Source organism: Vicugna pacos, chromosome 4 (assembly GCF_048564905.1).
Source record: "Vicugna pacos chromosome 4, VicPac4, whole genome shotgun sequence".
NCBI lineage: Eukaryota > Metazoa > Chordata > Mammalia > Artiodactyla > Camelidae > Vicugna > Vicugna pacos.
Genome location: NC_132990.1, coordinates 59,540,952 through 59,568,580, shown reverse-complemented (window position 1 = coordinate 59,568,580; position 27,629 = coordinate 59,540,952). Strand labels below are relative to the sequence as shown.

Sequence of the window (27,629 nt, the reverse complement as noted above, 5' to 3'; positions counted from 1 at the left end):
AGTAAGAAACAATATCTGGTGATAGAGTAAATATCATACAATTCCATTGATAATTAACTAAAATATAATCTGGGGAAACACACTGTGCTGTGAAATTATGTAAGAATTGAACCTAGCCTAGTCTGAGGGTTCGAGAAGTGCTTCTCTGGGAAGGTACTGGTGAGGACAAACCCTGCAGGATAAGTAAAAATCAGACAGCCAAACTAGGGCGGTCTGGGAATGGACCATAGCAGGAAGTGGGAGAAGAATGTGGACATGACCCAGAACATGAAGGAACATAGTGATGCAATGGGAATAAAAGAAAGACAGTGTGTTTGGAGTAAAGAAACTGAGGGTAAAACCTACAGAGACAGGTGAGGGAGGTCATTCAGGATCTTGTGTGTTTCTGTAAGAACTTTATTCTAAGAGCAGGAAAACAAATCATGGGAAGGTAGATGGGAATTAAGCCTATAAAAGTAAATCCGCTGTGCTAAGGGTAGGAGAGGAAGCCTTAGCACTGAGCCATGAAACATCCCAACCTTTAAAAATCAGTAAAAGATAACTAGAGAAAGAGATTGACAAGGAGCAGCTATTGAGATAGAAAAAATTCATCGAGCGTCATGAAAGTGAAGAGAAGGGAAGAGAGCATTTCCAGAAGGAGAACATACTTTCTGGGAGTGTGTTGAATGCTATGGAGAGGTCAAGTAAGAAGGAACTGAAAGCGTTCCATTGAATTAACAGCATAGCAGTAATCTGTGACCTTGATAGCAGTCTCAAGGGAGAGTGGGGAGTGAGGTGAGAAATCAGAGTGGTATATAGAGACTGAAGAGTGAATAAGAGGTATGAAAATGGAGACAGTGTGTGAACATGTTTCTCTCAAGAAGGATGACATTGAAAGGATAGAGAAAGTTAAGCAGCAGCTAGAGGGAGAGGTTGGATGAAGACACAATTGATTTCTTTTTCGCTTATTTTGAAGATATGCTGTGAAGGATCCTCTACAGAGAAAGAAGTTAAAGCCATAGGAAAGAAAAGAGGTAACAGACAGTTCAAGGGAGGCAGGAGACACTGGAGTCCGAGGATAGGTTCTTGTCATGGAAGATGATGAGGAAGGGACAAGCAGGGCAATGTGTAGGCAGGAGTGGCGAAGAGTCTACTGAGCCATCATCTGATGACTTCTATCATCTCTATATAATAGAGGATGAGGTCGAAGAAGATTTAAAGCAGTTATTCTGGAGAAGAAGAGAGCATATGGTTGAGGCTGTTCCCTATAAAGTTATGCTGATTCTCATATACCCTGGTGTAATTTTTTTTCTCTAGCTCTTCTCAGGTGACAGATGTTGAAGGGTTAGGTTTATTCTGGGGATGAGGGGAGGAAAAGAGTACTCGTTAGTGATATATTAACCCAAGAAAACCGCATTCCAGAAGAGAGAATGAAATGTGATGGTCGGAAGCAAAGTGGATGAGGTATTGAGGACAGAGATAGTCAATCAACAGATGATGATACTGGCAGGACAGGGAAGGCAGGAAAGTGGACAATGGGGCCAAGCACTGTAAAGGGAGGGATTAAGTGATGTGGGTGGGTTTAAACCAGTTTAGGAGTTCACCTTGGGAAACGTAGCTCATGACCTGGGGCCATTTTGCTTCTGTCTAGTTAAGCTCATTCCTCGGAGTGGAGACCAGCTCTGAAGCCATTGCTAGTCCCATGAGGGACAATGAGGTTGTAATAGTACAGATGGAGAGGAATGGATAGATTTAAGATGGTTACAGAAAGGTGAATCAGAAGAATTGGATCATAAAGTCTAGGTGAATACCAGATTTCCAACTTGAAAAATTGAGTGAATGTAGAAAATGGAGTACTTTATTATATGCTAGCAGGAATTCCCAAAAGGAAAAGTTGTCTACTGAAATGGTCAATGTGCATCGTGTATGTCTTGGGCTGCTGTCTTGGTCCCCAGATAAAATAGATGGCCCCCTCAGTAGAATAAAGGGAGGTATACAAAAGTGTAAGGTGTCAGGAAACCACAAGTATTAACACAGAAACCGAACCACTAACAGTCGCTCTTTGCCATCTCTAGGCCTGAGGGCTTAAGGGGCAGGAAATAGTTACTGGGACCTAGAGGCAGAGATGAGTGTGTTGAGAGAAAGCTTCCTAATAGGGGCTAAGACCTTTGGTTGAGGGATTCGACCAGCTCATGAGGGTGCCTTTGATTTCTGGCAGATTCTCACCATTGGCCAAACCCACCAGGAAACTAGAGGGCAGGAAAGGCCCATTGATAGAGTTCAAAGAAGTCAGTTTGCACAGGCACAGAGCAGGAGGGAGGCAGATCTGGACAACAAACAGAAGGACCTCTTTAGGAGTTTCAGCTTTTTTTTGCACACAAATGAGATAACAGGTGAGGGAGGCGGGCTAATGTCCCCATTTGCTGCAACAATTTCTCTTCGAATCATTCGACCATTATGTCGCACTTTCATCCACCTCTCTACTCGCTCCCTAAGACTGATTACACTGCTTCTATCTCAACCACTCTTTGCCCCTTTGAAATACGTCTCTGATACTCCAAAGTCTTACAGGGGCTTTTCCAGACTACAGGTCTACTTCTCTGGCTCTTCTAGACTATGGAACAAAACTATTCTCTGAGACCTCTAAATTTGTTGGTCATATGTCTGAATTCAGCACTTCTTCCTGGCTCATCTAAACCCCTTTGGCAGCATCAAGAGATCAGTCTGAAAAATTCTAATATGGCGATAGTTCAAAGACCCTAATGTTCCTACATCTGGCTTAAATAGTGCTGAGGGAAATAGTCCTCCACCCTGACCACTGGGAGTTCTGATTTCATCAGTTACCTGCTAGAGAAACGTGTGGGGCTGCTGTTACTCCTCAGGTTTTATCTCCCTTGCCTCAGTCTTCTGCCACAGGCTTTTCAGCCCCTTAATGCTGCTGCCAGTGGGATTTTCAAGCAATTTAAAAAATTAATCCCTACATATCTATTAGAATGCCCAAAATGTTGATCACTGATGACATCTAATGCTGGGGAAGATATAGAGCAACAGGAACTCCATCCATTGCCAATGGGAATGCAAACTGGTACGGCCATTTTGGAAGATAGTTTGTGGTTTCTTACAGAACTAAACATACTCTTGATTATATGATCCAGCAATTGCAATCCTTGGTATTCACCCAAAGGAGCTGAAAGCTTATGACCACACAAAAAGTTACACGCAGATGTTTATAGCAGCTCTATTTATAATTGTCAAAACTTCAAAGCAATGAAGCTGTCCTTCAGTTGGTGAATGGATAAATAAACTGTAGTACATCCAGACAGCAGAATATTATTCAATGCTAAAAAAGAAAGAAGCTATCAAGCCATAAAAAGACATGGAGGAAACTTAAATGAATGATATTAAGGGAAAGAAGCCAATCTGTAAGGGCTACATAATGAATGATTCCAACTATATGATGTTCTAGAAAAGGCACAACTGTGGAGATAGTAACACGATCAGTGGTTTCCAGGGGTGGGGGGAAAGATTTGTTGTAAATCTAAAGCTGCTCTAAAAAAATAAAATCTTAAAAAAAAAAGAATTTTCCTACAGTATAGCACAGGGAACTATATTCAATATCTTGTAATAGCCTGTAGTGAAAAAGAATGTGAAAAAGAATATGTATATATATAAAATATATATATGACTGGATCACTACGCTGTACACCAGAAACTAACACAACATTGGAAATCAACTATACTTCAATTAAATATATAAAAAATGAAAGAATTTTTTTTAAAAAGAATTTATGTAAAGAATCAAGTACAATGATACTATTCAACTTATGTTTTGATTAAAGTTTTATTATATATATTAAAAAATTATAAGGGGAGGGTATAGCTCAGTGGTAGAGTGCACACCTAGCATGCATGAGGTCCTGGGTTCAGTCCCCAGTACCTCCATTTAAAAATAAATAAATAAATAAACTTAATTATCTCCCCCCCCCCGTAAAAACCCAAAACAAACAAAAAACCAAAAAAAGGAAAAAATAAAAATAAAAAATAAAATTAAATATCATAAAAAACTTTGACAACTACACAGGTGTCCTTTTATGGCCAAGTACTAATCATAAAAAATAATGCAAGGAAGGTATTATCCTTTACAATGAAGTCTTGTTTTTATTTTTGTTTTTTAAACTCAGTATTTGAACTTCTTCCTCTGCCTGTGTGAGTTTGGGTAGGAGGCAAGCCTCTGCTCTCCCTGCAAAAGCCAAGAAAAGTGAGTACTTACTCTTGTGAACCCCTCTAGCTGGATATGCATAAGCGACCTCAGCTCAGACGATCAGACGCCTTTGCTGGGACTGTGAATCTGAAACAAGTGTCACAAAGGAGGAGGCAGTTAGAATTCATCCCAGTGGTGGTGGCATCAAGTGTTCGGCGGCAGTGGTGCCAAGAGCAGCATGTAGCCATGGCCGTGCCTCAGCAGTATCCAGTGTCCGGTGAAGGCAGTGCCAGAGGCTGTGCCCAGCGTTCAGCTGCAGAGCTGCGTCACCCTGACCAGGCTGTTCCTCAGCTGAGATCTTGGCCAGCATGCTTGCCACCTGACTGCTTTAGGTTCCTGCCTGGCTCTTCAGTGTTCCCAAGGTAACGTAGCCAATATCCATCCAAAAAATTCCTTTTCTCCCAAGTTAACCACAGTCATTCTCTACTGATTGCAACAAGAAATGTCTGTTTTTCAGATAAGAAAACTAAAACTCTGAAAGGTTAAAAAATGTGTTCCAAGTTTTGTGGCTGGTAAATGATGGAGGCAGAATTCTCATGCAGATCTGTCAGACTTTTGAGTATGATTCTTTCCCACTGCCAAACCACTTCATCTACGATGCAGACACAGCATACACGCCATATGATTGGTGGGTGTAATGGCCAATCAAGCTTAAAGGTTAAACTAGTCAAGGTACGCGGTGATTTTATCTTCTCTGATGAATATAAACTGAGAGATCAGGGAAACAACAAACATGGTCATCCAGTGACGCTGGAAGAAGGATGGGGATGGCAAATCCTATCCCAGCATCACACTGGACACGATCTGCCATATGTAGGTGAGTCATCCAGGCTTCTGTACAAATTGGTGTGAATAATCACGGCGAGCGTGCTGGCTTAGATGGTGACCCAATGTGTACACATAACTACTGATGAGATCAGCTAGGGTTCTGGTGGGACTGAGCCTCATACACCTGGGAGGCCGGTGAGTATATGCCTCCTCCTCTCTGGGACCAAAAGCAACTTCCTTAGCAGGCACAGCTTAAGTATTCCTGAACTTCCAGGAGACCAGACAATTCATGCAGGGTTTTCATCCAAGTGACCGCTCTCCTTCACTTCCTGGTACCTAGTAAAAATAAATAAACAAAACAAATAAATAAATCGTCAATACTTCCTTCCTTCAAACTTAACCTCATCCTCTCTATTTGTCTGCAGAGACGTGGGAGATGAGTGACTTCCCTGCAAGAGTAGGAGGTGATAGTGTCAGGAACTATTGACCCTAAAAACCTGAGTTTCTCCACTGAATCTTTTCTCTCTTGTGTTCACCCATTGCTTTTGCCACTGACAGGATTATGAATGGGGGACTTGATCACTGGGTTTGATTTATTTAGCCTACTGTCATCAGTACGGACTATGAACTTCTTGGCCATCTACCTGTCTTGTGTACTAGAGAATTCCAGGGTAGTCATCAGTTAGTTACCAATAAATAGAAAACTGTAACCTGTCTTCGCTGATCAAGTTTGTTTTAATTGTTTTTATTAAACTGCATTTCTTCCAAGTGTCACTCAGCCTAAACAATAAGACGTTGGCCCAAGTTGTTTCTTTGGGAAACCTGGAGTCAGCTGTGTCCAATTTGAGCTTGGGCTGGTTAAGGCTGGTTGGGACCACTGACGCTCCAACTGGGCATGCGTGAGTGTCCGCTCTGTGCCTGCGCAGAACTTCCGGGGCCTCAGGGTTTTTTGTTGTTTTTTGTTTGTTTGTTTTTTCAATCTCCAATCTCTTTCCCCCACGTTCCCCACGTTTACCCAGGCCCCAGCTTTATCCCATAAAATTTTTGAGCGCCGCAACTGTGCGGAGGTGGATTTGAGATTTGTTTACCGGTCTCCTCGTTTGGCTGCCTCGTGAATAAACCTTTTTGCTGCTGCAAACTTCCCCATCTCAGGGTCCGGCTGGCTGCACCTCAGTCAAGTAACATTAACACCCACGATATCAGGTGAGTATACAAGCGATGAAGAGGTTTGGGGGTTTGTTTTCTCCTTGGCGTGTAGAAGAGTGTATTTCCCCCTCCACTGGGACCTCAGTTTTACATCACTCCTACCTATGCACGTACCCTTAGGTTCCGGCAGTCTTTCTCAGAGCCAGAGATCAGACGCTAAAGGAGAACTACCTGTAATAGAATTTCATGTATTCCTCGTTTAGTTTGTGAAGAAGAAAAACAGCAAGCTGAGGTTTTAGCGGAACTGTTGCTCCCTGAGATACTGTGGTCTCTAGGCTAAAGGTAAGCCCAATTAAATTCCAATAGTATTTTTAGAACTAGGAGAACCGATTTTAGGACGCATATATGGAAACTGAAAAAGCAAAAGTAATCAGGGAAAATCATTGGAAAAATAGAGTAATAAAGGATAATTTGCCTACCAAATGTTAAAAGATACTGTAAAGCTTTAATAATTAGTGTGATGCTGGACTATACGTAGATAGATGAAGGGGAAAAGAACTTATTATGTAAACTGGGTAGCCATCTAAAACAAAAACTTAATTGTATATGGACCTCATATATTATACCAAAGTAAAATTTCGAAACAATCAAAAGTACTAGAAGAATACATGAAAAAATGTATATATGTATACATTCTTGTGGAAAAAGGCTTTCATATGATACAAAACCTGGAAGTCATGTAAGGATGAATTTGACTACATAAAGTTTTAAAATCTATGGAAAGCATATGCAAAAAGGCAAATATCAACAAAACCACTTGCTAAGCTAGTATCTCAGTATGTATCTTACCTGAATTTTCCTCAGCATTGGACAGTATTGGCCGGCTCTTTTCACTTGAAGCTCTTTTTCACTTGGCTTTTCTGCATAATGTCTTTTCTTGTTTTTCTTGTTATTTTTTGTTGCCTCCTTTGGAAAACCCTTTCCTTCCCATGTAGAATTTAAATATTGATTTTCTCCAATGTTCAGTCCTTGGCACTCCTCTTGCACACCTATTCTAAGAGTGATTTTGACCATTTTATAGCATTAGGCAACATCTATGTATGTGTGTGACTCCTATACCTGTATCTTTGGATTAAATCTCTCTTTTGGAAACACCTGAATATCTGGTTACCTACATTGTTGTCCCACAGCAACTGAAACTCAACAGTTGAGATATACATTTTTTTATTTCACCTATTTTATTTTATATTTTTTTGCTGAATAATAGTCATTTACAATATTGTGTCAAATTCCAGTGTAGAGCACAATTTTTCTGCTATACATGAACATACATGTATTCATTGTCACATTTTTCTTTTCGCTGTGAGCTACCACAAGAGAGATATACACTTTTAATCTTAAAAATGTTTAATATGCAACAAGAATTAACAATGAGATCAGAGAGGACAGAAAACCTTCAAGCTTTGCTGTCTCTCCCCAACTTGGCTCAAGGGGTTCTTTAAGACAAGATGTCATTTACAAGTCGCATCTCCATAACGGCTTTCTACTGTTCTCATTGAGCTAAAACATTTCTGGAAACCAACGTATCTCCAGAAACTAGACCTAGTTCCAAACTCTACTGAATGAAGGTGAAACTTGGAGACGCCTTCTCCAATCTCATCAGGGCTCCCACCCTGTGCTCCCCTCTCGGTATCACAAGACACGGTACAACAGAACTCTTCCCTGCTCGTGAACGTGATCTTATTGAAGGCTGACATACCTTATGGAAGGTTTCTTTTATCTGTGTGGCTCCTGTGCCTAGCAGAGTTCCTGATACCTTGTACCACTGGCGGCTATCTTATGATGAAAAGGTGAATGAATGAAACCATATTGGCCTTTCTCCCCAGGAATTTTAGCCTTGGCAGTGGTTTCTTTGGATAGGGGAGAGAAGCATTAAAAGGGATTTCCTGGGCTTCCTTTGTTAGATCTTATCTTTTTCCTTTCCTCCAGAGTAGCATTGGGAGTGTTAGGTCGTGCAGAATTGCATTTTGCAGCTTGAGGGAATGATCGTTTGAAGGCATGCTCAACACTGGAGGGAAGGCAGGACTGGCGTCATAGTGCTGGATACTTGCAGTCTATGCTTTTGGTAGGGGAGAAAGGTGATCTATGATGTTTACCCAGATCACTGGGGGAAAAAAATGGCAAGCAGGAATTCTGGGCATATTCTGCGTCCAAGAGAAGAGTGAATTAGATTTGGGCACTCCCTGGCCTTTATCGTTTGAGAACCTGAGGGTAGTGGTAAGCACATGCCCTTCCTCAGTTCCTCTTGTCATAAAAGTGGTACCTGTAGTGTGAAGAGACACAGAGAAGACTGGAAACCATCATCTAAACCTCTACCAGGATGCCAGAGTTGTCCGTATTTCTCACTGCCTGTCTCCTTCCTGCCCCTTCATCATAACAACTAGATGGTTCCCGATTTCTACCACATATTCCTCAAAAACATTTGATCTATTTTCAGGGCACTGTGGAAAAGACTGGGGAACACTGAACTAGTTCACCTCCAAAGGAAACATCCCATTTTATAAGCTCGATTTCTCAATTCGGTTCCAACCATCAGCACTGTTTACATATTCTGAGCCTGGCTTAGAAGACAATGCAGTTCAGTTCAGCAGATCATTGCGAGGCCTCATGCCAGGCACTGGAATCCAAAAGAAACACGGACAACTGCTTCCACTCGGCCATGTGGCGGTGTAAGGAGAGACGTTCTTGGCAGGGCTTGGAGTGCTGCTGAGGGTCAGCGCGAGCCTCACCAAGCCTGCCTGAACAGTGGTGGAGTGTTTAGGCCGCCTCTAAGGTAGCCCCTAAATGTGGAATGCCCTTTTGTAATCCTCTTTCCTTGACTGTGGTCTAGATTCAGTGACTCACTTCTAATGAATAAAACACAGCAGAAGTGATGGTACTGCACTTCCGATACTAGGTTATAAAAAGACTGCTCCTTCATCTGGGGTGTTGGACCAACAGGACTTGGTGAGGCAGGAGGAACAAAAGTGACATCCAGGGTTTTAGACTGAATATCTGGATGGATGTGGTGGCCTTGACTAAGATGCTGAAGACTGGATTAAGAAAAACCAAAAAACATCTTAAGAAGGAAAATGTTCATAATCTCGGTTTTGGGTTTGGATGTGAAGTTCGAGACGTCAGACTAGGTGACATCCAAATAAAAATGTCTGCTAAGCAGGTCGGATTTAGGGCTGAAACTCTGAACAGAGATTCGGGCTTCAGTATCAACTTGGGAGTTTTCAGCCTGTTGGTGATGTTTAAGAATGTAGCAGCAGAATGTTTAATAATGGGCAGGGACAGGTGGAGTGAAGCTGAGGCCCCAGACCTGAGCTCTTAGGAAAGCCAACTTTTAGAGGCTGTATCGAGGAGAAGAGCACGTTCATAAGGCAGAAGGGAGGAAGAAACAATTGCCGGAGAAGCTGGAAATCCAGGTGTGTGGATTCCTGTGGGAAGAAGAAAATTCCTCAAGAAGGACGGAGTGGTTGACTCGGTCAAATGCTGCTAAGAGGGTGAGGGGGTTTCGGGATGGGAAGTGTCCATCTGATTTGGCCACTTGGTGGCTGCTGGGGGCCTTGTCAGGAACATTTCAAACTTGCAGATTTAAGGGCCAACATTGCAGACAACTCTTCACATCGGGAGTTCTTAGGAGATCTCTATGTTTATTACGTTTCAATTTGATTCCACTAGATTTGTGAAATCCTCAGGTCAGAAAACAAAAGCCTAATACACTTGTACGGTTGTTGCCATATTTAAAACAGCTTTGCCATTTGCTTTCCCAAATTACCGCCCTCATTTCTGCCAGGTGACTAAAAGAGCAGAAAAAGAATTGTCAGCCCTCCTGGCTCTTTGTCTTGCAGTAATTGCCAGTTGCACATACAGATTATGAAAATACTTCTTTGTATGGTTGAATTCAAGCATCTTAAATGACTTTGACCAGACGCTAGATACATCTTCTTGTGTTTGCTATAAATAGCGCCGTACCCTTACAGTGATGTGCTGGATAAATCAAGGCTCAGGAAGTGTGTCCAAGTTGCCCTGGAAAGGAATTTTCCAGTTGTGAAAAACATCCCACCTCAGGGAAAGAGACGCCTTCTTTTAGCCCCCTCAACAGCTCAGTGGCACAAAACAACCCTCAGAAAATGATGCTGCACAGTGAATCAGTATGATGCAGTCAATGTATTCGGGGTTCTGTTTTTGCAGTGATCTCTTTGAGCTGATGCAAGGATTAATAAATGTGGTTTATGCATAACCCTGACACTCTCAGGAGGTTCAATTTAATAAAAATATAAACCCGCAGGTAAGTCTTATTTTTGTAATGTCCTGGTAATCACCAGGATTACGGTAGGCAGACCAACCGTGCCTCTGGCCCTTTCTCAAAGCCTGGCTGCATGTGGCCTGCAGACCAGACATGAGGTTGCTTTTGGTTAGCCCAGGGCAAGGGCCAGCCTGAACCGTGCAGACGAGGGAACGTTCTGGAGATTCTGAGCGGCAGTTCACATAGGACTTTATGAATTATTACCATGCATTCTCAGAAAGACGTGTTCTGTGGTTGTCTAGCTTTGGGAGTGAAGTAAGATTTTTGAGATGATTCTTTGTCGATAGTCTCACGAAACTGTTGGTTGTACTTCTCTGGATTCGGAAATATTTGAAGACTGCTGTAATCTGATGGGACTTTTAGGCACTCTTTGTTTGCTGGCATTTTCCTTTTAAACATCTCTCTGATTTTAGCCATCTGTAGTAAAAAGGGAAGGAGGAGAGGGAGGGGGAGGAGGAGGGAGAGGGAGAGAAAACAACATGAAACATTGAGAAGAATAAAAACAGTAGTCAGTCATTTAATAGTAGTGCCGAAGCTTAGCAAACAAACATTACTACCATGTTTGTGTATTTATTACTCAACTTCTTACATGTTACATATGGAGGAGATATATGTTAAAGTTTGAAGAACACTGCGCATTGTTTTGTGTACATTTCTTCCAACATTGATTGTTACACATTTAGTTTTAATATGCAGATATACTATTAACTGTGCAATCATTCACCCCTTTTAGTGATTTCGAATTTCTAAGCTTAGAAATAAAATGTCAGCATCTCATCCATTCTCGCGCATATGGTCCTCTGGCCTTCAGATAAATATAGAAATAGAATTACTGAGTCAAAGCTTGTGAATATTTATGAAGCCCTTGATATATGTTTCCAAATTTCCTTCCAGATATTTTTTTTTTACCAATGTCACCAATTTTTGCTCTATGGTGACATCATTTTCGAATTATCTATGATAATGTTTTTCTTCCAGTTATATTGAGATATAGTAAACATACAACACTTTGTAAGTTTAAGGTGTACAGTGTAATGATTTGACTCATACATCATGAAATGATTACCACAATAATCATTCATCATCTCATATAGGTACAAAATAAAAGGAAAATTTTGTTCCTAATGATGAGAACTCTTAGGATTTACTCTTCTAACAACTTTCGTATGCAACATACAGCAGTGTTAATTACATTAATGATGCTGTACATTACATCCCTAGCACCTAACTGTTAATAACTGGAAGTTTATACCTTTTGATCACCTATATCCAGTTCCCCCTCTTCCCACTCCCCTGCCTCTGGTAACCACAAATCTCATCTCTTCTATAAATTTGTTGGCTTGTTTTTGAAGAATAATTGACCTACAACACAACGTTAGTTCCTGGTGCACAACACAGTGATTCAATGTTTCTATACATTACAAGATGATCACCAAGCTAAGTCTAGTAACCATCTGTCTGGACCATACAAAGATATTACATCATTATTGACTATATTCCCCACACTGTACACTTCATACCCATGACTCACTTATTTTGAAACTGGAAGTTTGTACCCCTTAATCTCCCTCACCTATTTCTCTCATCCCCCCACTCCCCTCCCCTCTGGCAACCACCTGTTTGTTCTTTGTATCTATGACTCTGTTTCTGTTTTGTTATGTTTGTTCATTCATTTTTTAGATTCCACATATAAGTGAAATCATATGGTCTTTGGCTTTCTATCTATGATAATTTGATGGGTAAAATAGGTATCTTGTGTTATTTTATGGGTGAAATGTAACCTTTTGCAACATGTGTTTTGGCCATTAATGCTTCTATTACAAATTATGTGGGCTTATTCTTAGTCTGTTTTTCCCCCAGGATGTTTGTCTTTTTATTAATTTATCGGATCTTTATATGTTAAGAACTTGAAGTATTACGTACATTGTCAGCCTGTTCCTCATTTATCCAGTTTGCTTTTTATGACTGAAAAAAAAAAGATTTTAATTTTTATAAAACGTAATCTATCAGACTTTTTCCATGTGCCTTCTACAAAGCCCCTATTTTTATGTTCATAAAAGCTCTCTGGATCCCAAGAAAAGATAATAATCACCTATGTTCTCTTCTAGACCAACTAGGTGTTTATTATTTTTATATTAAAATTTTCAATCGATTCAGAATTATTAGTATATGACATAAAGTGAAACTCTGACATTATTTTTTAAAATAACAAGTATTAAATAATCTAGTAAATAACCCACTGGTTAAATAATAATCATTTATTAAATTAAAATTAGTAATTCAATGAATTAAATTGAATAATAATAATCTCCATTTCTTAAAAGGTAATCTTTTATTCATCCCATTGACCTGAGATCTCATTTTTAAAATACTCAATTATTGAGAATAATAAAATGATAGGGAAAAGAAAAAGCAAAAAGGAATTACCCTGAGGGTTGAGTAAGATGATTGCACTGTGATAAACATACTCCAGAACAACTTTAGGATTAGAATGGAGTGCCATGACTGATTACTAAGGTCTCCTAGGATCTCATGAATGGGAGGGTAACAGTAAAGATTTATATTTGTACATTGTGTTTCATTAATGTCTATCTATTCACCCACTATCATATGCTGTAGCTTCATGCATCTAATATATACATAGCATACATATAAATTATATAGATATACACAGCAAAAATTTATGGAAATATTGTAAGAAATTGTCAAATCATAGTCATTGCAGAACCATTCCAACCATTGTGGAAGATTTTAACACACCTCTTTGTAATTGATAATCCAAGTGGAAAAATTGTAGGTTTTTTCCAGCTTGATTGAGATATAATTGACAAATAAAATTCTAACATATTTAAAGTATATGATACGATGATTTGATATATGTATACACTGTGAAATGATTTCCACTACCAAGTTAATTAACATGTCCATCACCTCATATAGTTACCTTTTTTTTTTCTTTTTTCTTTTGGTGAGAAATCTTAAGACTTCCTCTCTTAGACAATTTCAAGTGTACAATATAGCATTGTTAACTGTGGTCATCATGCTGTGCATTAGGTCCTCAGAACTTACTCATCTTACAACTGACAGTTTGTACTGTTTTACCACCCTCTCCATGTTTTTCCGCCCCTACAAATACAGTATTTGTCTTTGTCTGACTGACTGGTTTTGCTTTTACCATAATGTCCTCCAGGTTCATCCAAGCTGTCAAAAATGGCTGTATTTCCTTCTTTTTTAAGGCTGAATGATGTTCCATTGTATGTATGTATGACATTTCCTTTATCTCTTCATCTCTTGATGGACGCTTAGGGTGTTTCCGTATCTTGACTATTGTGAATAATGCTGCAGTGAACATGGGAGTGCAGATATCTCTTTGAGATTGTGGTTTCATTTCTTTTAAATAGATACCCGGAAGTGGGATTGCTGTATCATATGATGGCTCTATTTTTTAATAGAATTTTTTGAATATTTTAAGAAACCTCCATAGTTGTTACAGCAATTTACATTCTTACCAACAGTTTTGTAAAGGGTTCTCTTTTCTCCATAACCTCATCAACACTTGCCATCGTTTGGGTTTTCTTCTTCTTTTTGTGATGATAGCCATTTTATTAGGTGTGAGGTGATAATCTGATTGTGGTTTTGATTTGCATTTTCCTGATGATTAATGATGCTGAGCTCTTTTTCATGTACCTACAAATCATTTGTATACCTTCTTTGGAAAAATGTCTATTCAGTTCCTCTGTCCATTTTTTTAATTTGTCTATTTGTTTGTTTTTACTGAATGTGAGTTCTTTACATATTTTGGATACTAACCCCTTATCAGATATATGATTTGCAAATATTTTCTCCCATTCAGTCAGTTGCCTCTCATTTTATTGTTTTCCTTTGCTGTGCAGAAGCTTTTTAGTTTGATGTAGTCCCACTTGTTTATTTTTGCTTTTATTGCCTTTGCTTTTGATATCAAAGCCAAAAAGTCGTTGTCAAGACTAATGTCAAGGAGATTTTCTCCTGTGTTTTCTTTTAGGAGTTTTACAATTTCAGGTAGTGCATTTATGTCTTCCTCCATTTGGGGTTGATTTTTGTGTATATTGTAAGACACATGTCTAGTTTCATTCTTTCACATGGGAATATACAGTTTTCCCAACACCATTTATTGAAGAAACCGTTCTTCCTCCATTGTGTATTCTTTTCTCTTTTGTTGAAAATTATAGTTAACATGTGTCTGGATTTATTTCTTGTCTCTCTATTCTGTGCTGTTGATCTCTGTGTCTGTTTTTATCCCAATACCATACTATTTTGATGACTGTAGCTTTGTAATATAATTTGAAAACAGGAAGTGTGATGCCTCCAGCTTTACTCTTCTCGCTTGAGATTGCTTTAGCTGTTTAGCTCTTTTGTTGTTGCATGTGAGTTTTATAATTGTTCTTTCTGTTTCTGTGAAAAATGCCATGGGGATTTTGATAGAGATTGCATTGAATCTGTAGCTTGCTTTGGGTAGTATGAACACTTTATCGATATTAGCTTTTCCGATCCATGAATGTGAGCTATCTTTCCATTTATTTGTCTTCTTCAATTTCTTTTACTAATATTTTATTGTAATTCTACCTTGTTTTGCTTCTTTTAAGAAGATATTCAGTAAGCAAGATTTTTGAGTTCGGTCCAATGCTGAGATTCAGTGCACTGAGTTAGTCTGTGGGATATTCATGTAGATGCAGGTTAAAATCTTAAGGACTAAAAACAGCAGAATTCCTATGTGAGGGTATGAGAAAATGGAGATTACAGACAGGGAGAAGATGAACAAATTAAAGCTCAAATGTAGAAAGACATGTCAGAAAGGCCTGATTTGGGGTTTAATACCAAAATGGATTTTAATACCCAAATGGACCAAAATGAACTTAAGAAAGGGACAGGTTTTAATAAACAAAATTAATGCATTTTAATTTCAAGCAAAAAAATGCTCCATTGTGTATGAAAATAGGCTCTTTGAATAGCACCTACAGCTAATGATCAAAAACCACACTTAACATATAGAGGATGGGGGTAAAAAGGTAGATGCCCTCACTTTAGTTGTTTTAGCAATGCATTCTCACACATAACTGTGTGAGATTCTGACAACCATGTAAGTTTCACCTTACAATATTATGATATATAATTATTAAATATGGTGCTTTGCCCCATAGTGTTTATCCATAAAGCCTTTAAAACAAAGCAAATGAATAGAACAATGTTTACCTCTATTGTTACAGAATTATGTGTATTTATTATTTCTTCTTCTTTCCTTTCTAAATTTTATAAAATTTCCACCTTGAATATTGTTCATAATTCGTTGTTCCAGAGGTGGGCCTCCCAAGAACTCAGACGTAAAGATGATACAGCTGCCGTTACAGTTAAGCTCTGACACCCATGCACAGTGGATCAGTCCATAGACACAAAACATTGTGAAAAGAAGATAAAGTGGATTCTAGGCTGGAAGCCTTGTGTATGACCTGTTTTAATATATTCATATATTTAATTAAAGGCTTTTTTAATTAAAAAAAAAAAGATGGCCTACTAAACCATGGAAACATAAGTATCTTCAGAGACACATATTGATTGTACCCATCCCAGTAATGTCCCACAGAAATTGAGTTTCAGCAGTCAGGCTTTTAATTTTTCATTGGATTATTCTCTGCAAGAAACTGTTAAGAGCTAACTCCGCTTGAGTATGTCCTCTGTGCCATTCACTGTTCCAAGTATTTTACATCGATTAACCAATTTCATCCTTATTAGAATGCTGTGAGGCAGCCACTATCCCTGTCCTCATTTTACAGATAAGGGATCTTAGTTTGTAATTTGCTCAAGCTCACATAGTTATGAAGAGGCAGAGCCTGGATTTCAATCCAGGGAGACTGAATCCAGCACCTGTGCTCTTAGCCACTCCTCCGGGCAGCTTCTGGATCAACAGTCATGTAGTCATTTAACAAATATGTACTGAATGCTTGCAGATGTGCCAGGCACCACGGTTGGTAACGGAGAATCCAGTGGGACTCCAGACAAACATGGTGCCTGCTCTCCCGGAGCTTACAGTCTACAGGGAGACAGGACTTAGATCAACAAATAAGTATCTAAGAGCAAACTGAGCTAAGTGCTATAAAGGGAAATGACGGAGTGCTCTGGAGTGTACAGTGGGGGCCCTTTCTTAAATAAGAAGACCTAAAAAGGTCTCTCTAAGAAAGTGATAATTAAGCTAAGATTAGATGGATTAGTAAAAATTAGTGAAGAATGGGGAAAGAATGTCCCGGGCTTTGGGAGGAGCATGGCAAAGTGTTTCTAATCCCTTTAACAAGGGCTCATACGGAGATGGAGATATCAGACTCTCAGTGCCATTGAAAATCAATTCTGCCTGTCCCCTTGTTCTGACTTTACGTTCAGTAAATGATCTTAGCATAATTTGGCTTCACGTAGGGTTTACCAGTCAGAAGAGAATGCGCTGATACAGACTCAGAGTGTTTTGGTTGTTCTGAGAGTCCTTTCTCCTTGTGAATTAATAAATCCACATTTATATCAATCTTTAGTACACTCTCTTCTTGTTACCCAATTTGTCAGCCTCAGAGCCTGAGTCTCCAGAGCAAAAGACCAAATCCCCAAATGGGATGATCTGCATTCCACGTTGAGTTCCTGCCCAGCTTCCTGCCTTTCCTTTAACGATTCAGACGTATATCTCTTCTCTCTCTCTCATTGCGAAGCCGTATTGATAGTCAGTATTTGGTAAAGTAAAAGAAAGATGAATGCTTTAAGAAAAAGAAGAAGAAATTTAGCGAGTACATGATCCACGATTATTCTGATTAGTTTTGCTGAAAAGAAAGTCCATCTGGGACACGGTCTGAATGAAATCATGTTTTGAATATTTAGGGAATAAAACAAACACCGTCTTGTCTTAGCAGTCATGTGCTGGGTGAGTAATCCTGGTATTCTTTTATGAGATTGTTTTAGTATAAAGCTGTAGTAAACTGTGCTAGTGAGTGTTTCCCCACTACAAGCCTGGAAACGAGACTTACTCATAATATTTATTTCTTCTCCAGAGTGCTTTTACAGACCTGAAACATCTGAACTAACAAAAGGCCTCCAACTTCTAATATAACACAGCTGCTCTGAGGATTGCGTGCGTGCATATGTGTGTGCACGATGTATTTATTCATTTACGTGCCCTCTGGAGCAGGGGCAAGTTCAGTCCAACTGGAATTCGAAGTGTCTTTTACTGGGCATTTGTTCGACGTATAAAGTTGGCTCATGTCTAAAGTATCTTCCAGGCAGGGTGCAGCTGGGAGCCATAAAAGACAAGATTGTATATTGTTTAGCAGTGGTGAGGCTGATGGGTAACTATTTCACAGTCAACAATTCGTTTTTCTCCTAGTGCAGAATAGTGCCTTTATTATAAAGAAGTGGGAATTATATAGAAACTATTCTCAAAAGCTATGTTTATATACTTATTTGCTATTAGTAATTATTTACCATAAGTTAGCCTCTGACACGTGAGCTATGCCTTTAACAGAGAATGAACTAGAATGGTTATCTGCTCAATCATCCAGCTCTTTCTTTCTTTCTTTCTTCACATTTGTCCTCCCAAATTGGTTGAACAAAGCATGAGAGATCTTAAATGTTTACTAGTGAAGGAGCCATCTAGAGGTTCTTAGACAATTTTTCTTCTTATCTTTTCCCTCTCTTTCCCAGATTGGTTCATTCATTTAACTAACCTAACTTGACCGTGGGGATCCAGTGATGGGTAGCTCTATCAGGGAGTTCAGTGTCTGGCTGGGGAGATGGGTGGGTGCGTCAGCAGTGATGACTGAGTGCAGTTAATGTGACAAGAGGCGTGTTTAGAGCACTCTGGGGGAGAGCTCTGGGGATTGATGGGGGTCCTGCAATGGTGAGCCCAGTCTGAGGCGACTCCCCAGAGAGGAGAGGGTTTGAGCCCAGCAGTTGTTAATGAGACAGATGTGAGAGCGGGGGCAGGAGCAGAGATGAAAGGAAACGACATCTCCAAGATGAGGGAGTATGAGAGAAACGGGCTATGTCTTTTCTTGCCTAATTCGTTTTTGCCTCAGACCTTTTTATGGATGCCAAGAGAAAGAAATGAGACAAGAATTCAAAGGAAGAGGTGGAGCAAGATATTAAAAGAACCAACGCAGGTCACGTTGCCCTCTGCGGGAAGGTAGCTGCTTGACGACAGGTGTCTAACATGTCCCTTCCTGGGAGCTCGTGAAGTCAGCCAAGACATGGAGAAGCGGCTCCATTCACAGGGGAAGCCAGGGAAGGGTGCCCTCCCCACGCCAGAATTTCCGTTCATTACAGGGCACGTGGGATCTGCTTAAAGAAGGTGAACCAGGATTGACTTGCAAGTCACCTGCCTTGGGAATTAGAGGCTTTCAAAACTTAAGAAGAAATTCGGAACACCATAAATACCTGTTAGTTTGTGTGGTCAGGGCTTGCGTTGGAAACGCAGCATCAGATCGTAGGAAAACCCTCCTCCTCGAGGGCCTTCAACACCTGCTTCTCACCAGCCTCCGCTAGTGTTGGTGCCCTGGGGGAAGAGTACTCAAGAGTAGCTGGCCTGGGGGGTCTGAGCCCTGAATGGCTTTATCAAGCCGCTGGCTGTGGGCAGTGGTGGTACTGGAAAACTTTTGTCAAAGCCTAGGCCACTGACTGCTCAGAGGGTTAAAACGGGAGTGGGTGGAGGTAGGGAATGGTCTTCTGTAGGTGGCACATTTACGTCAGGTTTCCCTGGCTTATGCTCCACCAGGGAAGGGTTCCAGCCATTCTCAATGTCATATCTGGCATGTAAGTTCTGAGAGCCAGTAAAGAAATTCTCCAGAAGTGAGATTTACCTGCCAGGACTGCCCATTGCCCCAGATCCCTCTGCACTCATTGTGGGCTACTGCATCAAGAACTGCAGACCAGCCCTTCCTTATGAAGACCTAAGTGAAGTTTGGGGAAACCCAGTGGGTGTCAGCATTTTATTACTGGAGAGAGATGCCAGGCCCTTATCAAAGGAATGAGTAAACAAAAAACGTATCTTTCAGCAAAAGTGGAAAAAAAACAGACCTTGAGAAATAGCCTTTTTTTTTTTTTATTGGAGGTACTGGGGATTGAACCCAGGACCTTGTGCATGCTAAGCATGGACTCTGCCATGGAGCTATACCTCCACCCCCTCCAAGAAATAGACTTTTAAAAACAAAGTATTGCAGAGCACAAAAACAGATTTTTATTATTTAAGTAATAAATGTTCAAAATGTTGAAATTTCAGGTATAGAAACCCATTGTTGATTTATTTGTGTGTATATTTATTTGTTTGTTTGTTTGCTGCCCAACACCCAGGCCTTCTCCTCTCCCATTCTCAACAGAGTCTTGCTAAGGAGTCAAGGCCCAGCCTTACATCAGTGAAGCCCAAGTTTTCCGGATTCTCTTCACTTGCCTCCCAATCCAGGTGGGCCCATGAGCAGGATCAACCAGTCAGATGCTCCTGACCACGAGGTCGCCTCTTAAAGTAAGTCAGCAAAGGCCAATGGTACTGGGGAATTCATCCACCGATATGGCACAGGGCAGCAGCCGCGGCCAGGATAGAGGTACTGGTGCCAAGACATCACCAGAGCCCACCTGCTCCTGGGACCTTTCTTTGACATCATGCGTCCTGCCTTACTTTCCTTGGTTTTTAGCCACTTTTCAAGTTTGATTTGCTAGGCTTCCTGTTGATTCGTTGAGGTTCACAATATTCTTCCAGTAATTACTTTTCAGCCTAAATTCAACAGAGCTGCTGTTAACTGATGACGCTAATACAACAGATAGGAATTTTTTTAAAAACTGCTTTGCCTGATGAAGAGGTACCTTTGTACTCTCACATGGCCTTTAGAGTTTTCACAAACATAAAAATGTGACAACGTCTCGTCATAACCCATGAAGGTTCAGTGCTCGGATCTCCCCCAAGGCGATGTCCACCTGTTTGGTGCACAGTTACCCTGTGATGGTCATGCCTGACCTGATCGGCGTCTTGCTACCTGCACACACGTCTCCTAGATCCGAGCTGCTCTCTCAGTGTATCCTTTGGTATCACCCACCTTCTGTGTTCTTAGTTGGTGCTATATTCTTCTTACCTGGTCAAAAACCCTAGTTCCAGCATTTTCCACCACCATGACTTAAATGCTTGGCCCTGTGCTCTACCTCACAGCTCAATCAGATTAAAACTGGGATCTAATTAATTGTATAGAACAAGTCAAGTTTAAATCCTCTTTTTAAAATATAGCCTGATCTCTCCCAAATAGGTGTCATAAAAACTTCAGCAAGACCTTCTTTCTCCTGGCTCAAAGAGAGAGAGAGACATGCCTGATTTATGATTTCTTGATCACACTTAGCATTTTATTTGGATTTAGAGATCACTCCAGACACATCAATCAAGCAGGCTGTTTTCAAATCGTTCTTCTCAGCTGTTCCTGGTGCCGGATTGTCTAACGAGTAGAGGCACAAACAGATGTAATCTGACTGGTGGAGGCCACTTTTGGTCATGCAACAGGCCAGCTGGTAGCACAGCTCGCAGGACAGCCCATGCCCCTAACTCCCAGGCCGCCCATTTCTCACTCCTGTCACACGTAAACAATGTGTAGACATCACACTTACAAAATAATAAAAATTTATTGTGGGAAATTAAACATTTGCTTGCAAACTCAATAGCCAAAAATGGTACTTTATGATAACATGTATTCATACTATGAGATTGTGCGAAGTAGAACCTTCCTTACCTGATTACAAAATATATGTATATACACAGGAAGCTATGGTGATTGAAAAACTTTGGCAAAAGAGTCAGCAGGGTCCATAACTGACAGCCCAGAAACATGACATCTGCTAACATGTGTGTTAACACACAGATATATATGTGTATATGCATGTGTGTGTAAAACATATGTGTGTGTGCTTATTTCTTCCCCCAGTTGCTTTATTGCAAGTGACAAAGATCATTGGCTCAGTCTTGGAATGCCAGAGAAACTCAGCCCACTCATCACATCTGTCCACCACTACCACCTCCCCCCATCCCTTAGGGGAAAAAAAGGAGCCCCAGTTGGGAGGACAGTGGCAAGCCCCCCAGCACGTGATCTGGTACATGAGGAGTAGTCCCTGGACCCTGGTGACCACCAGGCAGTTGTTGAGGGACATGTCACGGCACATGATGGAGAAGATCTCAGGTACCTGGAACACCCTGGTCTCCTTGAGCATGCTGTAGATGCTGTCCAGGTTATCCATCCCAAAACTCACCCACCATGGGTGGAGGGGAGAGAAGTTGGGGCAGAGGATGGTTTTATCCTTACACTCCACCATGTACGTCTGCCCTCCTCCCCCAAGATGGGCTGCAGCCACTGCTCACCATTGGTTGAGCCCACCAGCACCCAGTCTTCTTGGGGTTGGGGGTACTGGCCCATTACCTGAGACATGAATTGGTATTTCTGGGGCTCCCCGCCGTCCTCTGGTCCCAGCACCACTGGCAGGAGTCCAGACTGCCGTAGTTTCTAGTCTCTGACAATGATGTTCTTGGTTCCATTTGGGTGACCCAGCAGGTCCCTGACCACACCCTGTTCCTGCAGGCTCCCGAATCTGACAGTGCTGTGGGTGAAGCCAAAAATACATATTGGGTAGTATGTGATAAAGTTTAAATAACGTATCGAGACAGAACATGTCTCCTAGACTCCCTGACCAGTCACATTTACCCGGGGAAAATGCCCCAATTTGAATTTCTATGAAAGAACAGGGGACCTAAAGAGAACAGAATAAGGAGTCTTCTAAGGAAGATCATTGTTCCTGGTGACATAGTGAGAACCATGCTCTCATACACAGAGGGTGGGTGTGTAAATTAATTGGTAATTTTTATCAAGAGCTTTATCAAGGTAACATCTTTTGACCCACTAATTTCATGTTCAAGACTCTATCCAATGCAGAGATTAAAAGACATTTACATCTATGTTATACATAATAGCCGCCAAAAAGTAGAAATGACCTAAAGGCCCCTCCCAAAGGAAATCTTTAGAAATTATAGGATTTCTGTAGAATATAATATTCTGCAGAAATATAAAAAATCATGTTTTTTGAAATTATTAGATTTTATCCATTAGTAAGTTTTTTGTTTTGTTTTGTTTTTTATCAAAGTATAGTCGATTTACAATGCTGTGTTAGTCTCTGGTGTACTATATGGTGATTCAGTTATACACACACATATATATATATTCTTTTTCATTATAGATTACAAGATATCGAATATAGTGCTCTGTGCTATACAGTAGGACCTTGTTTATTTTATATCTAGAAGTTAGTATCTGTGAATCCCAAACTCCCAGTTTATCCCTCCCCCTGTCTTCCCCCTGGTAACCATGAGTTTGTTTCCTATGTGAGTCTGTTTCTGTTTTGTAAATAAGTTCATTTGTGTCATCTTTTTAGATTCCACATATAAGTGATATCATATGGTGTGTTATTAAGTTTTAAATGTAAGAATAAAATGTGTTTATAGTATAGCTTGCAACATGATATATGTAGCAGGAGGAAATACACTGAAGTGTTAGGATTTTTTTTTCATAGGTAGAGATTACGAAGGATTTTTTCTTTATTCTTTTCTGACTCCCTAAATTACTCACCATAATTTTGTATATTACTTTTAAATATACATATACATGTAAAGATGTATAAATAAACATTTATATATAATTTTCACATTTATAAACTAGTTTTGTAGCTATGTTTAAAACACTCCTTAAACAACTCTATATGTTATTCATGGGCTCATCTGTGTGTCTCAAAAGCATCTCTGTTGGTGAATTTTGATTCATTTTTCTGTTGAGCAAAATATTTTTTCTTCTCAAGAAGGGTGTATAGTCAGTGTGTTTTCTGAGGCTTTATGTAATCAAAGGAGACCTGCTGGAGGCTCTGTGGGTAAAAGGCGAAGGATTTGAGTGTAGATTTTTCTTCACTGTTGTCTGATGTCCAATATTACATAGAAGTTTGAGGCAAATCTAATTTTTGTGCCATTGGAAGTCACCTGTTTTATTTTGGTTTTGCCTAGTTATGCTAACAGAATTTCATTTCAATTATCGTTAAAATTCAAAAACCTTTGGGTCCGTTTGTCACTAATTTTACCCATAAGATAAATGCCAGTTTTAATTTGAGGGTGAGTGTCACTTGGGATATGGGAAGTTCTGTGGTCACCGTTGGTGGCTGTAGCAAGGCTGTCACATGCTTTCTTTCCCTAAGATCACGCAAAGCTCAGGGCAATGGGCAGAGCTAAGCTTCAGCCCTGCGGGTGAAATTATAGGCACTCACTCTGACTAGTTTAGAAGTCATTCATAAAAAACTACGATGTGTGACCCATGGGTGATTCTTTTAAAATCCTGTATTAGCTCTCTTCCAAGCCCTGTCTCTTTTGTTTGCGGATGCTTTCATGAAAAGACCGCTAGTCTCAGGATCAGGATAACTGGATCTAAGCCACCATCAAGCAGGGCAGGTCAGGTATGAACTATGACTGTACAAACCGGCCTTTTGATTTTTGTAAGCATTACCTCCTGCCCAGTGGGTTACATTGCCTTTTCTTTGTCAATATGGCATCGCCCCCCCTCCCACTGTAGAATCCTGTATCTTCTATGCCATACTAGCAGACAGGTAAAAGTAGGACAGTTTGTCAAGAAATAAGCAAAATTTTCTGCTTTCACCTCTTTATGTACATCAGGTCCTTTCTAGAATCTATCACATTCATTGGAAGTCCCCAGGGGTCAAGGGGAAGGGCAGGAATGTGCACTTGAATTTGCAGTTCAGTCTTTGTTTTTTTTTTTTTCTTCAGTTTCACGGTCTTTACCTAAGAAGGTAACAGAAAATATTATTCATTTCAGAAAACTTTTTATGAAAATGTTGAACTTAATTTTCTAACTTCGTGGCCTTGAAGTTATAAGTTTTAATTATCTTAAAGATGCTTTTACCTGGAAAACCTCGTTCTTCAAATATGTCAGATAAGTGAGGTGTCACTTTATTTTTTTTTAATTTTTCATTGAAATATAGTTGATTTATAATTTTTAATATAGTTTCTGGTGTACAGCAAAGTGATTCAGTTATACTGTGTGTGTGTATTATATATATTCTTTTTCATATACTTTTTCATTATAGATTATTAGAAGTTATTGAATATACTTCCCTGTGCTATATAGTAGGACCTTGTTGTTTATCTATTCTGTACATAGTAGTTTGTATCTGCCAGTCCCAAATTCCTAGTTTATCCCTCCCTGCTTTTCCCCTTTGGTAACCATTAGTTTGTTTTCTATGTCTGTTGAGTCTCTTTCTGTTTTGTAAATAAGTTTATTTCTATCAATTTTTGGATTCTACATAAGTGATATTATATGATATTTGTCTTTCTCTGTCTTACTTCACTCAGTATGATAGCCTCTAAGTCCATCCATGTTTCTGCAAATGGCATTATTTCATTCTTTTTTATGGCTGAGTAGTATTCTATCATGTATATGTATATGTATATATACACACACACACACATGCCACATCTTTATCCAGTCATCTGCCAGTGGAAATTTAATTTGCTTCCATGTCTTGGCTATTGTAAATAATGCTGCTGTGAACACTGAGGTGCATGTGTCTTTTTGAATTAGAGTTTTCTCTGGATTTATGCCCAGGAGTGGGACTGCTGGATCATACGATAAGTCTATTTTTAGTTTTATAAGGACTCTCCATACTCTTTTCCATAGTGTCTGGACAAATTACATTCCCACCAACAGTGCAGTAGGATCTTGACTACCTCAGTATCTGCCATTATCTTCCTCTCTTGCACCAGCCCCTTCAATCAGCATCTTGCAAAGCCTTGGTTGTAAGTACCCCTCATCACCATCACTGTTTCTAAGGCTCCACCAGGCCCGCCAAAGGAGCTGTCTCCTCATACTCCCTAAGCTGTCTAAACAGTCTCTGCTGTGGTTGCCAAGGTGCTGCCTCTGGGCACCCCAGCCTCAAGTCCCCAAGCAACACCATGCCCCGCACGGTCATCTTAGAGTCTTGAATAAAATCAGCACTTCCAGTTTTCGTTCGCAGGCCTCTCCCTCTGGCGTGGTTGTGGAAATAAAACCACAAACTCAGATGTTTTGTTGAGGGGGTTTGGATCCTGGCTGTCTTACCTTGGGCATCAACTTGATCTCTCTGTTCCTCATTTCTAAAATGTTTTAGTAATAATAATAATAATAATAGCTGCGTTGTGTAGATGTTTTGATGAGTAAATACTCTTATCCTGAATACCTCTCATTAAGTAAATGCCATTATTTTTTTTAAATCCATTAATTTTGAGGAGAAATATTCCATTCCAACAAGACAGCTCCCCAGACATTAAGCGCATACGAGACACTTACATCCTCTTTTAGAGCATTTATATTATGGAATTCAAATTCTATTAATTTACAGTATGGGATGACATAGACCTGTGGTACAGGTTGAAGGAAGCCATTGAAAAAACATAAGAAACGTTATGAGTGAAATGTTTAAAGCTAATGAAAAGATCAACCTTTTCAACCACTTTAGAAGCACCTATTAACTGATCTATTAGTAATATGTGGATTGATATATTAATTAGGATGTATACTAAATACTATTAACTGACATATTAATATACTAATTGATATATTAGGACATATGCTAAGTATAATTTCAGGTTTCTTTTTAAAGAAACAACTAAAGGGCTTTCTGTAAGCTAAAATGCAAAATCCACACTGAAAAAATGAGTTATAAGCTTTAATGCATCAAATAGTATAATGATAAAATATAGCAAAGAAAAAAAACAAATGTTAAGTGTAGAAAAACATAACTGTCGAAAATTTTGGCATCTCTTCTTCATGAGAAATCAAGCAGTCAAAAAATAAATAACATTATGTAGAGAATTTGAGAAATACAACAGGATTGTAAAATTTGAATTCTATGGCATACAATTATAAATGAACCCTTATCATAACCCCTGGGGACACTTATTAAAATTAACCATAAAATAATACTCAAAGAAAAATTTCATAAACTTTAAAAAGAAGAAATATATTCTTTCTAAAGTAAAATAGTGCTCCCCTAAACAACTCTTGGGCTATTGGCATTGGGATATTTAGTGACAGTGATAACATTAATACATACAGAATGCTTATAAAATAAGCAGAGAAATCATAAATTATTCTGTTTTTCAGAAAAGATGCAATACATGAATATGAATTTTATAAAAATCAACCAGATCATAAACCTATAAAAAATTTGAAAATATTTCATCAAAGAGACATTTTGAAAGTTACATTTTGTACCTATTTTGAAGCAAGTGATTTTTTAATATAATATTTAAAGTATCAATGGAAAAAGGAGAGTGTAAATTAGTATAGCCTTTCTTGGGATCAGTTTGAAAATGGTACTTTAAAGGTAAAAGTATTTTGAAACAGAAGTTCTACTTCTAAAAATTTATCATGTGGGGAGACAGTTAAGTATGTGATGCTTATAACTGAGGGATTAGACACAAGGATGTCCATGACAGTGTTGTTTATAAGGATAAGAAGTTAGAAATAATCTAAATTTTAGACATGTTATTAGATAATTAAATTATAATATAGTTTTATAGACATAAAAAATCATGTTGCTGAGAAAGGTGACATAGCAATTTATTTATAATACATCATTAATTTTAAAAACCTGGTTACTGAGCTCTTGTAGGATATACTCCATTTTTGTTTAACGTGTGAATATAAAACCTGGCTATGCACATGTTCATAGGGATTTTATCTGTTATTTATCTGATTTTAAAATTTCTTCCATCTACTTAATTTTATTTTCTCATCATTCTTCACACTTGTACTATGAAAAAATTGTGACTTAAAAATTTGAGACGTGGCTTTTTAAAAATGATTAATTCGTCTAGGAATTGGTTCTTCAAGTTAGCAGTGCCATCTGCTGATCATCTTGGGAGTATTTCCTTAGAACAACAACGAAATGTTTAGAACTTAGGGAAGAGAGTCGTTATCACAATTAAACATTATTTAAAAATTAAGAAAAAGAAGAATATATATATATAGGAGAAATCTTGCGGAATTTACTTAGTGTAAGTTA

At 39.3% G+C, this 27,629-nt stretch overlaps 1 long non-coding RNA gene across 1 annotated transcript; it reads left to right on the top strand.

Moving 5' to 3' along the window:
- The first annotated feature begins 5,958 nt into the window (after positions 1-5,958).
- LOC140695885 (uncharacterized) lies at positions 5,959-21,092 on the top strand. Its single transcript, XR_012071723.1, has 3 exons — positions 5,959-6,211; positions 19,886-20,028; positions 20,801-21,092. It is a non-coding gene; the product is annotated as an uncharacterized lncRNA (long non-coding RNA).
- The last annotated feature ends 6,537 nt before the right edge of the window (positions 21,093-27,629 follow it).